Genomic DNA, 13386 nt, shown 5'->3' with positions numbered 1-13386 from the left:
TGTGTGTGAACTGAGAATCCTACCAGTACATGTTATCACCAAGCCAGCCCTAGGGGAGCCTGGCTGCCTGTAGCCTAGACACATTGTAACATCCTTCACTGTTTTCTCAAACTAATATGAAGAGCCACATGGGTTCTTAGACTAGTGCTTGTATATTTGTACACGAACTTGTATATGCAGGTTGCTAAAAGTCAAAGTGCTATGATCCCCTTTAAAGTACTTACAGAATCTCATTATCCTTCATCCATGTCCCAAAAAGTACTTGATTTCCAGGCCACACTCCTACCTGCTGTGTCTAATCATGGCCAACATGCTCAGGGGCACAAGAATGTGGCTCATTCATGTGAGAAGTGCCATCAGGTACAAGATGAGGCCCAGGCACTCAGGGATGCTCAAGACAAGACAGCAGAGAAAAGAGTCAGCATCCTGCTCTGCTCCTGATTCTGGAGATGCTTTTGCAAGCACCTCTAAAGCTAGCTTCCCTCAGAAGTCGAACTCTCAGGGCAAGGCTCCCACTGTCACTGCTGGTAAAGGTGTTGCAGGCAGAATGTAAAGGCAAAGCTGCCAAAGGCCAAAGGAAGGAAGGTCCTAGTTGCTCCAGGGCCCCACACTCTACTGAGAACCCAGAGGACAATCTCCTATCAAGGAAGACAGGAATATTGATACAGTACTTGCTCTGCAAGTACATAATAAAACAGCCAATGAATAAGAGAGAAATGCTGAGAGTTATCAACTAAAAGTTCAAGGAACAGTTCCCTGAGATCCCTAAGAAAGCCTCTGAGCACATACAGCTGGCCTTTGGTCTCAAGGTGAAGGAAATCAAGCCCAACTGTAGTTACTACACCCTTGTTAGCAAGTTAGATTCCAGTACTGGTGGGTCTCTGATCACTAGCTTGCCATTTCCCCAGAATGGGCTTCTGATGCCTCTGATGTTCTTAAATGGCAACCATGCCTTTGAGGCACAGATCTAGGAATTTCTGAATATTTTGGGAATCTATGATTGGAAGGTGCACATAATCTTTGGGTAGCCCCAAAAATTCATCACCAAAGATTTAGTTAAGGAAAAGTACCTGGTATACCGGCAGGTAGCCAACAGTGTTCCTTCATCCAGTGATTTCCATTGGGGTCCCTGAGCCCGTGCAGAAACAACCAAGATGAAAGTCCTGGAGTTTTTAGCTAAAGTTAATGAGACTGTTCCTCAGGCCATCCCATCTCATCAAAAAGAGCCTTGAGAGATCAGAAAGAGAGAGCCCAAGCTGAAGCTGGAGGGAGTTGTGACACTACTAACAAAGACAAGGCAGAATCTAAAGTCACACCTTGTGACTCCTCTTTCTCCTAAAGAGATTAGAAGCAGATATATCCTTAAATGTAACAGGGTTTCCCAACTTAAAAGTAGTGAGAGGCTGATAGTTCATATTACATATCTTCTTGTGTTTTGATAATACATTAATATTTTTCAAGTGTTTCACTTTTCTTGGAATCCTTATTTAGATTGAGAACCCATAGGTATAAATGGCATAGGTCATATTATTTGTTGCTGGAAGATTGAAGTATAAGAATTTTGATATTCTCTATTACATTGTAAAAACCCTTGAATCTTTAAGTTGATGGGCAAGCAACCATGACTTTATAATTGAGTTTTTCTTTGAAATGTGTGAAAGAGTGTAATTTGTTTCTTAAAACAGGAAAACAAACAAAATATGTAAACTGCTATTTTCTCTTAATCACTTTTCTTTTTCACTTTTTGGTAAAGTTTGAAGAAATATACCTGTTAACTGAATAAAATGCAAAAAATGATCTATTTGCACAATAGATCATTTGTTATCATTGGTTGGTTATCTGCTCTTTGAAAGGCTTTGTTGGTACTGACAATTTTAAGACCAGAGAACTTTTCTCCTATCCATAGGTTTTAGACTCTAAGAGGAGGTATTATATAAAATGGTGTAGTACACTAACATTGAACTAGGATGATGGCAAGGAAGGTCTAGGTGAGAGTTGGTAAACTGTAAATTTCCAAGGTAAGATACTTTGGGATTTAGGACTTTGCAAGTTATTTGCTTAAAGGTTATTTTGTTGTTTTGGGTTTTTTTTCTGATTTGTCTTCCTTTTTTATATTCAACATGTTTAATATTTAAATTTTTTCTTTATTACAATTTATTCACTTTGTATCCCAGTTGTAGCCCCTCCTTCATCCCCTCCCAGTCCTTTCCTCCTTCACTCTACTCCTCCCATTCCCCTCTCCAAGTCCACTGACCTCCAGTTCCATCTGACCCTAGCATATCAGGTCTCATCAGGACTGGCTTCATTGTCCTCCTCTGTGGACTGGTAAGGCTGCTCCCCCATTTAGGTAGAGGTGATCAAAGAGCTAGCCACTGAGTTCATGTCAGAGACAGTCCCTGTTCCCCTTACTAGGAAACCTATTTGGACAATGAGCTGCCATGGGCAGGAGTTCTAGGTTATTATCATGCATCATCCTTGTTTGGAGTATCAACCTCAGAAAAGATCCCTATGCCCAGATTTTTTGGTTCTGTTGCTCTCCTTGTGGAACTCCAGTCCCCTCCAGGTCTTTCTATCTCCCCATTCTTTCATAAGATTCCAATTTGGGTTTTTTTCTGATTTGTTTTCTTTATTCTCTCATGGAATATATCCTGACTACAGATCCTCTCACCCTTCTCCCATTCCCTGCACCTTTCCTCTCTTACATCCATTGTTCCTTCCCAAGGATATCAGCTCAATAAGGCATACCAAGATGCTAAAGTACTAGGCATAAGCCTTCATATCAAGGCTGGACAATGCAACCCCGAAGGAAGAAAAGGGTCCCACAAGCAGGCAAAAGAGTCAGGGACAGCCACCACTCCCACTGTTAGGGAATATGCAAAGGGCATAGCACAGACTAGTGCAGGCTTCATGGTTGCAGTTTCAGTCTCTATGAACCCTGCTTAGTTGATTCCATGGGCCATGTTCTCCTGGTGTCCTTGACCTCTCTGGATTCTACAGTCCTTTGCCATCCCCCTCTTTCTCTCGGTTTCCCAACCTCTGCCTAATATTTGGCTGTGATTCTCTATACCTGCTCCCATCAGCTCATTATTATGCTGGGCTCTGGTCCGAGTATAGCAGAATATCATCAGGAATCATTCATTGACTTTTCTTTGTCAATTGTGTTTGATTCTATCCTAGGTCTCTGAGCCATCCAGCTTCTGGCCATTCAGGCAGTTTTGATTATGGGCTCCCTCTCATGACTTGGGCCTCAAGTTAGACCAGTCATTGGTTGGCCACTCTCACAAACTCCATGCCACCATTTCCCCATTGCATCTTGCAGGCAGGACAGGTGGTTGGTTGGAGGTTTTGTCGCTCGATTGGTGTCACAAGTCCCAACACTGGGAGCCTAGCCTGGTAACAAAAGATGGCCAATTTAGGCTCCATATCCTCTATTGCTAGGAGTTTTTGCTAGGATTAACCTCATAGGTTCCAGGAAGTTTCTCCTGCACCAGGTTTCCACATTGCCCCCTAACTGCCTGCCTATTCCAGTTGTCTCTCCTGGTACTATCTCCCTTTGTCCCTCCCTCCCCTACCTGACCCCACCTTCTCTCATCTCCACCAGTGCCCCATTCCACCTGCAAAATCTATTCTACTTTTGTTTCCCAGGGAGATCCATGTGCCCTCCCACACACCATAGAGGGAATTAATTAATTAATTTAGTTAGTTAGCCAATGCAGGGTTTCTCTGTGTAGCCTTGGCTATTCTGGACTTGCTTTGTAGACTAGGCTGGCCTCGAACTCACAATAATCCACCTGCTTCTGCCTCCCTGAATGCTGGGAAAAAAGGCATGCACCACCATGCCTGGCTTATTTTATTTTATTTTTATTTAATTTATTTATTCAGTTTACATACTGACTGTAGCCTCCCAGTCCCCACCTTGTACCCCTTCCCCATCATCCCTTCTCCTCAAATTGGAAGAAGTTTCTACCATGGGTACAAATCAGGCCTGGCATATTAAGTCACTGCAGGTCCAGGCACATCCTCTCCCATTGAAGCCAGACAAGGCAGCCTAGCTTATTCATTAAAAAAAAATCTTTCATTTTGTTCTGATTACAGTGTCCTTTGCTTCACAGAAGCTTTTCAGTTTCTCGAGGTCCCATTTATTGATTGTTGATCTTAGAGCCTGCGCTGTTGCTGTTCTGTTCATGAAGTTGTCTCCTATGCCAATGAGTTCAAGGCTCTTCCCCAATTTTTCTTCTAACAGATTTAGTGTGACTGGTTTTATGTTGAGGTCTTTGATCCACTGGGACTTTAGTTTTGTGCAGAGTGAAAATTATGGATCTATTGCATTTTTCTTTTCTTTTTTTTGATTAATTAAATCTTTTTTCTTTTGTATTTATTTATTTTTTAACTTTTATTAATTACAGTCTATTCACTTTGTATCTCCCCATAAGCCCATTCCTTCTCCCCTCCCACTACCACCTTCCCTCCCCCTTCTTCATGCATGCCCCTCCCTAAGTCCACTGATAGGGGAGGTTCCCCTCTCCTTCCTTCTGATCTTAGTCTATCAGATCTCATCAGGAGTGGCTACATTGTCATCTTCTGTGGCCTGGTAAGGCTGTTCCCCCCCTCATGGGGAGGTGATCAAAGAGCAGGCCAATCAGTTTATATTTGCATTTTTCTACATGTGGATATCAGGTTAGACCAGCACCACTTGTTCAAGATGCTGTCTTTTTTCCATTGTATTGTTTTGGCTTCTTTGTCAAAAATCAAATATCTGTAGGTATATGGGTTAATTTCTGGAACTTCTATTCATAGAAGATTAACTATTCTGTTCTTATGCCAGTACCATGTAGTTTTTTTTTAAATTTTATTTATTGTTTGTTATTATTAGTTACATTTTATTAACTCTGTATTCCAGCTGTATCCCGCTCCCTTATTCCCTCCCAATCCCACCCTCCCTCCCTCAGGTTCTCCCTGCCCCTTTCCAAGTCCACGGACTGGGGAGGACATCCTCCCCTTTCATCTGGCCCTGTTTTATCAGGTATCTTCAGGACTGGCTGCAAAGTCCTCCTCTGTGGCCTAGCAGAACTGCTCCTCCTTTGAGGGGTGGGGAGTCAAAGAGCCTGCCATTGAGTTCCTTTCAGAGATAGTCCCTGTTCCCCTTACTATGGGAAACCAATTGGTTATTGAGCTACCACAAGCTTTGTCCAACTAAAGGTTCTAGGTTATATCCATACATGGTCCTAGGATGGAGAAACAGTTTCAGAAAAAAAACCCTGTGCCCAGATATATTGGGTCCTTGTGGGGCTCCTATCCTTTCCCTGTCATACTAGCTCCCCTTCTGCTGAAGGTTTGGTTATGACTCTTAGTATCTGTTTTGAAACACTGCTTGGTAGGATCTTTCAGATGCCTTCTGCAGTAGACTCCTGTCATATGTCCAATGCATATATCATTTGTCTTTCTAAGTGAGGATTGATCATCTTACCTCGTTTCTGCTTTATAGTTTCTCTCCTATATAGACCTACAAGATATAACAAACATTATGAAGAAAATAAACTTCATAATGTTTATTTTATCTTGTGGGTCTATATAAGTGAGTATATACCATGTGTGTCTTTCTCCTTCTGGGATACTTCACTCAGAATCATCTTTTCTAGATCCCACCATTTGCATGCAAATTTCATGATTTCCTTATTTTTGATTGCTGAGTAGTATTCTATTGTGTAAAAATACCACAGTTTCGTTATCCACTCCTACAATGATGGACATCGGGGTTGTTTCCAGGTTCTGCTTTTACAAATAAAGCTGCTACGAACATGGTTGAGCAAATGTCTTTGTTGTGTACTTGAGCAAATGTTGGGTATATACCTAGCAGTGGTATAGCTGGGTCTTGAGGAAGCATTATTCCTAATTGTCTGAGTAAGTGCCAGATTGACTTCCAAAGCTGTTGTACCAGTTTACATTCCCACCAGCAATGGAGGAGGGTTCCCCTTTCTCCACAACCTCTCCAGCATGTGTTGTCACTTGAGTTTTTCATCTTGGCCATTCTGATGGGTATAAGGTGAAATCTTAGGGTCGTTTTGCTTTGCATTTCCCTAATGGCTAATGACGTTTAGCATTTCTTTAAGTGTTTCTCTGCCATTTGATATTCCTCTACAGAGAATTCTCTGTTTAGCTCTTTTCCCCATTTATTAATTGTATTACTTGATTTGTTGCTTTTCAGCTGCTTTAGTTCTTTATATATACCGGATATTAACCCTCTATCAGATAAAGGGTTGGTTAAGATTCTTTCCCAATCTGTAGGCAGTCATTTTGTTTTGATGATGGTGTCCTTTGCTTTACAGCTTCATGAGGTCCCATTTATTGATTGGAGCACTTAGAGCCTGTGCTGTTGGTGTTCTGTTCAGGAAGTTGTCTCCTGTGCCAATGAGTTCTAGGTTGTTCCTCACTTTTTTTCTAACCGATTTAGAGTATCTGGTTTAATGTTGAGGTCTTTCATCCACTTAGACTCTAGTTTTGTGCAGGGTGATAAATATGGATCTATTTTCATTTTTCTGTATGTAGACATTCAGTTGGACCAGCACCATTTGTTGAAGATGCTGTCTTTTTCCATTGAATGGATTTGGCTGCTTTGTCAAAAATCAAGTATTCATAAGTGTGTGGGTTTATTTCTGCATCTTCTATTCGGTTCCATTGATCCTCCTTTCTGTTTCTATGCCAATACCATGCAGTTTTTATTACTATTGCTCTGTAGTACACCTTGAGATTGGGGATGGAGATACCTCCAGATGATCTGTTGTTGTACAGGATTGTTTTGGAGATTCAGGGTTTTTTTTTTCTCCATAGGAAGCTGAGAACCTTTTTTTTCAAGGTCTGTAAGAATTGAGTTGGTATTTTGATGGGAATTGCATTGAATCTGTAGATTGCTTTTGGCAGGACGGCCATTTTCACAATGTTAATCCTACCAATCCATGAGCACGGGAGATCTTTCCATCTTCTGAGATCTTCTTCAATTTCTTTCTTCAGAGACTGTTTCTTTCAAACAGGTCTTTCACTTGCTTGGTTAGTGTCACCCCAAGGTACTTTATGTGGTTAGTGGCCATTGTGATGGGTATTGTTTCCCTAATTTCTTTCTCAGCCCTTTTGTCTTTGGTATACAGGAGGCCTTCTGATATTTTTGAGTCGATTTTGTATCCTGCCACTTTGCTGAAGGTGTTTATCAGCTGAAGGAGTTCTCTGATTGAATTTTTGGGCTCACTCATATATACTATCATATCATCTGAGAAGAGTGACACTTTGACCTCTTCCTTTCCAATTTGTATCCCCTTGATCTCCTTTAGTTCTCTTATTGCTCTGGCTAGGACTTCAAGTACTATGTTGAAGAGATATGGAGAGAGTGGGCAGCCTTGTCTTGTCCCTGATTTCAGTGGGATTGATTTAAGTTTTTCTCCATTGAGTTTGATGTTGGCTCTAGGCTTGCTGTAGGTTTGCTGTATATTGCCTTTACTATGTTTAGATATGTGCCTTGTATCCCTGATCTCTCCAAGACTTTCAACATGAATGGGTGTTGGACTTTGTCAAATGCTTTTTTTTGGCATCTAAGGAGATGATCATGTGGTTTTTCTCCTTCATTTTGTTTATGTGGTGGATTACATTGATGGATTTCCCTATGTTGAACCACCCTTGCATGCCTGGGATGAAGCTTACTTGGTCATGGTGGATGATATCTTTGATGTGTTCTTGGATTCTGTTTGCAAGGATTTTATTGAGTATTTTTGCATCAAAGTTCATTAGAGAGATAGGTCTCAAGTTCTCTTTTTTTTGTTGGGTCTTTTTGTGGTTTAGGTAGTAAGGTGACTGTGGCTTCATAGAATGAATTTGTTAATGATTCTTCTGTTTCTATTTTGTGGAATAGTTTGGAGATAATTGGAGTTAGCACATCTTTGAAGGTCTGGTAGAATTCTGCCCTGAATCCATCTGGCCCAGTTCCTTTTTTGGAACAGAGACTGTTGATGACTGCTTCTATTTCATTGGGGGAAATAGCACTATTAAATATTCCTATCTGATCTTGACTTAATTTTGGTAAATGGAATCTACCAAGAAAATTGTCCATTTCTTTTAGATTTTCGAATTTTGTGGCATATAGGCTTTTGTAGTACAACCTAATGATTGTTTGGATTTCCTCAGTGTCTGTAGTTATGTCCCCCTTTTCATTTCTGATTTTGCTGATTTGGATAGTTTCTCTCTGCCTTTTGGTTAGTATGGCTAAAGGTTTGTCTATCTTGTTGATTTTTTCAAAGAACCAGCTCTTGGTTTCATTGATTCTTTGAATAGTTTTATTTGTTTCTAGTTGATTGATCTCAGCCCTGAGTTTGATTATTTCCAGCCGCCTGCTCCTCTTGGGTGGTGCATTTGCTTCTTTTTTCTCTAGGGCTTTCAGTTGGGCCATTAAGTTGCTTGTATGAGATGACACAAATTTTTTCTTGAAGGCATTTAGTGCTATGAATTTTCCTCTGAGCACTGCTTTCATTGTGTCCCATAAATTAGGGTATGTTGTACCTTCATTTTCATTGAAATTCTTTAATTTCTTCCTTTATTTCTTCCTTAACCCAGCTATCATTGAGCAGCAAGTTGTTCAGTCTCCATGTGCTTGTAGGGTTTTTTGTAATTCCATTGTTGTTGATGTCCAGCTTTATTCCATGGTGGTCAGACTGAATACAGGGGATTATTTCAATCTTCTTGTATCTGTTGAGGCTTGCTTTGTGACCAACTATATGATCTATTTTGGAGAAGGTTCCATGAGGTGCTGAAAAGAAGGTATACTCTTTTACATTTGGGTAGAAAGTTCTGTAGACATCTATTAGGTTCATTTATTTTAGGACCTCTGTAAGTGCCTTTATTTCCTTATTTGGTTTCTGTCTAGATGATCTGTCCCTCGGGGAAAGTGGAGTGTTGAAGTCTCCCACTATCAAGGTGTTGGGATTGATGTGTGATTTAAGTTTTAGTAATGTTTCCTTTATGAATGTAGGCGCTCTTGTATTTGGGGCATAGATGTTCAGAATTGTGATGTCCTCTTGGTGGATTTTCCCTTTGATGAGAATGTAGTGTTCCTCCTCATCTTTTTTGATTAATTTTGGTTGAAAGTCTATTTTATTAGATATTAGGATAGCTACCCCAGCTTGTTTTCTGGGTCAGTTTGCTTGAAAGATATTTTTCCAGCCTTTTACTCTGAGGTAATGTTTATCTTTGTTGCAGAGGTGCATTTCTTGGACACAGCATCATGTTGGGTCCTGTTTATGCACCCATTCTGTTCGTCTGTGTCTTTTTATTGGCGATTTGAGTCCATTGATGTTGATAGATAATATTGACCAATAAATGTTAGTTTCTTTTCTATTGGAGTCAGTGATCTTACTGTGTTTCATTGCTTGTTTTCTTTTCATTTTTTGTTGGGATGTTATCTGTATGCCATGTTTTCTTGGGTAAAGTTGTTTTCATCGGATTGGAGTTTTCCTTCTAGTATCTTCTGTAGGGCTGGTTTGCTATGTAGATATTGCATAAATTTAGTTTTGTCATGGAATATTTTCTTTTCTCCATCTATGCTGATTGAAAGCTTTGCAGGGTATAGTAGTCTGTGTTGGCATTTGTGATCTCTTAGAGTCTCCATGACACTTGCCCAGGCCCTTCTAGCTTTCATAGTTTCTGATGAGAAGTCCGGTGTGATTCTGATAGTTCTACCATCATATGTTACTTGGCCTTTTTCCCTTGCTGCTTTTAATATCTTTTCTTTGTTCTGTAGATTTAGTGTTTTGACTATGTTGTGAAGTGATGTGTTTCTTTTCTGGTCTAGTCTATTTGGTGTTCTGTAGGCCTCTTGTATATTTATGGACATCTCTTTCTTTAAGTTGGGAAAATTTTCTTCTATGATTTTCTTGAAAATATTTTCTGGACCTTGGAGCCTGAAGTCTTGTTTTTCATCAATTCCTATTATTCTTAGATTTTGTCTTTTCATGACGTCCTTGATTTCTTGGATATTTTGTGTTTGGGACTTTTCTGATTTTACTTTCTCTTTGAGAGAAATATCAATTTCTGCGAGTATATCTTCAGCTTCAGAGATTCTCTTTTCCATGTCTTGTATTCTATTGGTGATGCTTATCTTTGTGGTTCCTGATCTTATCTCCAAGTTCTCCAGCTCAAGGGTTTTCCAGTTTGTGTTTTCTTTATTGAGTCTAATTCTGTTTTCATGCCTTGCACCATTTCTTTCATCTGTTTGAATGTGGATTCCTGTCTCTTTATGGTGGTCTCTATTTTTTTGTTCATTTCCTTTTTATATGCCACTAATTTTATTTCTACATGTGCCTGTATTTGTTTGGCTGTTTGCCTGTGCTTCTTTAAGAATTTTGTCTATTTCTTTTTTCTTTACCTCCAATTGACTGGCCAAGTCTTTGAAAGATTTGTTCATTTCCTCTTTAACTGACTGAATTTGCATGGTTATTGTTCTGAGAGAGCTGTTTGTTTCCTCTTTATGAGCCTCAAATAGTTGGGTAAGCATAGCTTTAAAGTTATTTTCCTGTGCTTCTGTTGAATTGGAGTATCCGTCAATTTTGGGGGTTGCTGGTGAAGTCATGATGTCCTGATTTATGTTGTAAGTGTTCTTTCACCTACCCCTGGCCATTGGCTTATCTGAAACCTTCCCTGTTTGTTTTTGGGTTCTACAGTTCAGACTGGTACTGTCTCTCTCTGGCATCTGGAGATTTCTTCAGGAAGCTGAGAGAAGTCCTGTGTCCTCAGCGTTTGCTGAGGACTATCTGTACCTGTGGGAGAAAAGTATGCAGGTGCAAACAGGGCAAATGCAGGCATGTGTGTGTGTGTGTGTGTGTGTGTGTGTGTGTGTGTGGGTGTTTATGTGTGTTTGTGTATGTGTGTGTGTGGAAGTGTGCGTGGAAGTGTCTCGGGGGCAGAGTGATAGATAATGTTGAACCTTTGAGTCAGTGGGAGGGTCTCTGCCCTGTATATGTAGCAGGCGCTAGTGATGGTTGCGGCACAATTTCTGGAATTAAACTGTCTTAACTCCTCAATTGGACCCACAGAGCAAGTGCTTCAATGTCCCAAGTGACCCTCTGTTTCCCAAAGTGGGTATGTGAGTGGGAGGGGTTCGATGCCTGGCTTCTGTTTTAGAAAGACCCAGGATCTGGGGATCTGCAGATTCTCAAGGGTGCACTCACTTACAGGCAGGTCCCTTGGCAGAGATCGGGATATCTGGGATCTCTGCTCTCTGGTTTGGCCCTGCTTCTTTGATGTGCTCCGCCATCTCCATGCTGCTGTCACTGCCAGGTTATGAGGTCCTGCTGCAGCTGGCGTTTCAAGGTGGTCACATCAGTAGGAATTGGGGTAACCAGGCTCTCTATTCTCTGGTTTGGCCCTGGTTAGTCTTAAACTGGAGGGCTGATGTGCCCCGCCAGGTCAGTGCTGCTCTGCCGCCAGGTTAGGAAGTCCCACTGTAACTTGAGACTGGGTTGCTAGTCCAGATGCCTTCTGGGAAGTCCTGCGGTCTCTCCACTGTGCTCTCCAAGCTTGGGAGCCCCAGTGCCTGGTGTTCCAGGCTTGTATGGCATTTATGCCTGGTTTTGATGAGTATATAGCGTATTCTCTGTCACTGTGGGATTGAGCGGGCCATACCATCAGTGATCACGATCTTGTGGAGCCAGTATGGGGTCTAGCAGACTCGGGCCCTGGGAGGATGGTGCAGCCACAGCGTGGATCTGGGACTCCGAGACGGGTACTGCTGGAGTACTAAAGGGCTTGGAGCTCTGCCTCAGCGGCTGCAGACCCCAGGCAGTTAGGTTTGCACTGAGAATCTCGATGATGAGTCCGCTGTGTCAAGGAGGAAGGAGGTCTGGGGGAGGAGAGTGCCAGGAGATCAAAGCGTCATTTCTTTCCTTCTCCAAACAAGTCCCAGGGTGACCTCCCCGGGTTTTTTTTTTTTTCTTTTTAGTTACATTTTGTTAACTCTGTGTCCTAGCTGTATCCCGCTCCCTCATTCCCTCCCCAACCCCACACTCCCTCCCTGGTCTCCTCCCTGCCCCTTTCCAAGTCCACTGATAGGGGAGGACCTCCTCCCCTTTCATCTGACCCTGTTTTATCAGGTATCTTCAGGGCTGGCTGCAAAGTCCTCCTCTGTGGCCTAACAGACTGCTCCTCCCCTGGGGGGGGGTGGTCAAACAGCCTGCCCTTGAGATCCTCAACCAAGGACCATCTATGGATATAACCTAGAACTTCTGCTCGGATGTGTCCCGTGGTAGCTCAGTAACCAAGTAGTTTTCCAAAGTAAGGGGAACACGGTCTATTTCTAACAGGATCTCCCCGGGTTTTCACCTCCTGTGATGTTCCCTGTTGTTTAGAAAGCCTCACCATTGTTTTCCTGGGTTCAGAGGTCCTTCCACTCACCAATTCAGACTTTTAGCTCTTCCACAGCTCAGAAGCTGTGTGTGCTAGTCAACATTTTGGCTCTGCACCACCATATTGATCCCATGTCATTTTTATTACTATTGCTCTGTAGTAGTGCTTGAGGTAGGGCGTGGAGATACCTCCAGATGATCTGTTGTACAAGATTGTTTTGGCTATTTTGGTTTTTTGTTTTTCCATATGATTTTGAGAATTATTCTTTCAAGGTCTGTAAAGAATTGTGTTGGTATTTTGATGGGAATTGTAAAGAATCTATAGATTGCTTTTGGTAGGATGGCCATTTTCACTATGTTAATCCTGCCAATCCATGAACATTTGAGATCTTTCCATCCTCATATATCTTCAGGCTGGGAAATTATCTTCAAAAACTATATCTGGCAGAGGGCTAATATCCAGTATATATAAAGAATTCAAGAAGTTAAAAAACAATGAATCAAGTAATCCAATTAAAAAATGGGGAACATAGCTAAATAGAGAATTATCAATAGAGGAATATCGAATAGCAGAGAAACACTTAAAGAAATGCTCAACATCTTTAGTCATCAGGGAAATGTAAATCAAAATAACACTGAGATGTTATATTATACCTGTCAGAGTGGCTAAGATCAAAAATTCAAGTGACAATATATGCTGGAGAGGATGTGTAGAAAGGGGAATCCTCCTCCATTGCTGGTGGGAATGTAAACTTGTACAACCACTTTGGAAATCAATCTGGCACTTTCTCAGACAATTAGGAATAGTACTTCCTCAAGATCCAGCTGTACCACTCCTAGGCATATATCCAAAATATGCTCAAGTATGAAATAAGGACATTTGCTCACCATGTTCCTAGCAGTTTTGTTTGTAATAGCCAGAGCTGCAAACAACCCAGATGTCCATCAACAGAGAAATGGAAATAGGAATTGTGGTACATTTACACAATGGAATACTACTCAGCAATTA

General features: G+C 41.3%; 1 pseudogene; it reads left to right on the top strand.

Moving 5' to 3' along the window:
- The first annotated feature begins 246 nt into the window (after nucleotides 1–246).
- LOC129669515 (melanoma-associated antigen B4-like) lies at nucleotides 247–1339 on the top strand (annotated as a pseudogene).
- The last annotated feature ends 12047 nt before the right edge of the window (nucleotides 1340–13386 follow it).

The sequence above is a fragment of the Psammomys obesus genome, unplaced genomic scaffold (assembly GCF_907164565.1).
Source record: "Psammomys obesus unplaced genomic scaffold, mPsaObe1.curated_primary_1811, whole genome shotgun sequence".
In the NCBI taxonomy this organism is placed as follows: domain Eukaryota; kingdom Metazoa; phylum Chordata; class Mammalia; order Rodentia; family Muridae; genus Psammomys; species Psammomys obesus.
This window is presented reverse-complemented; position numbering and strand designations above follow the sequence as displayed.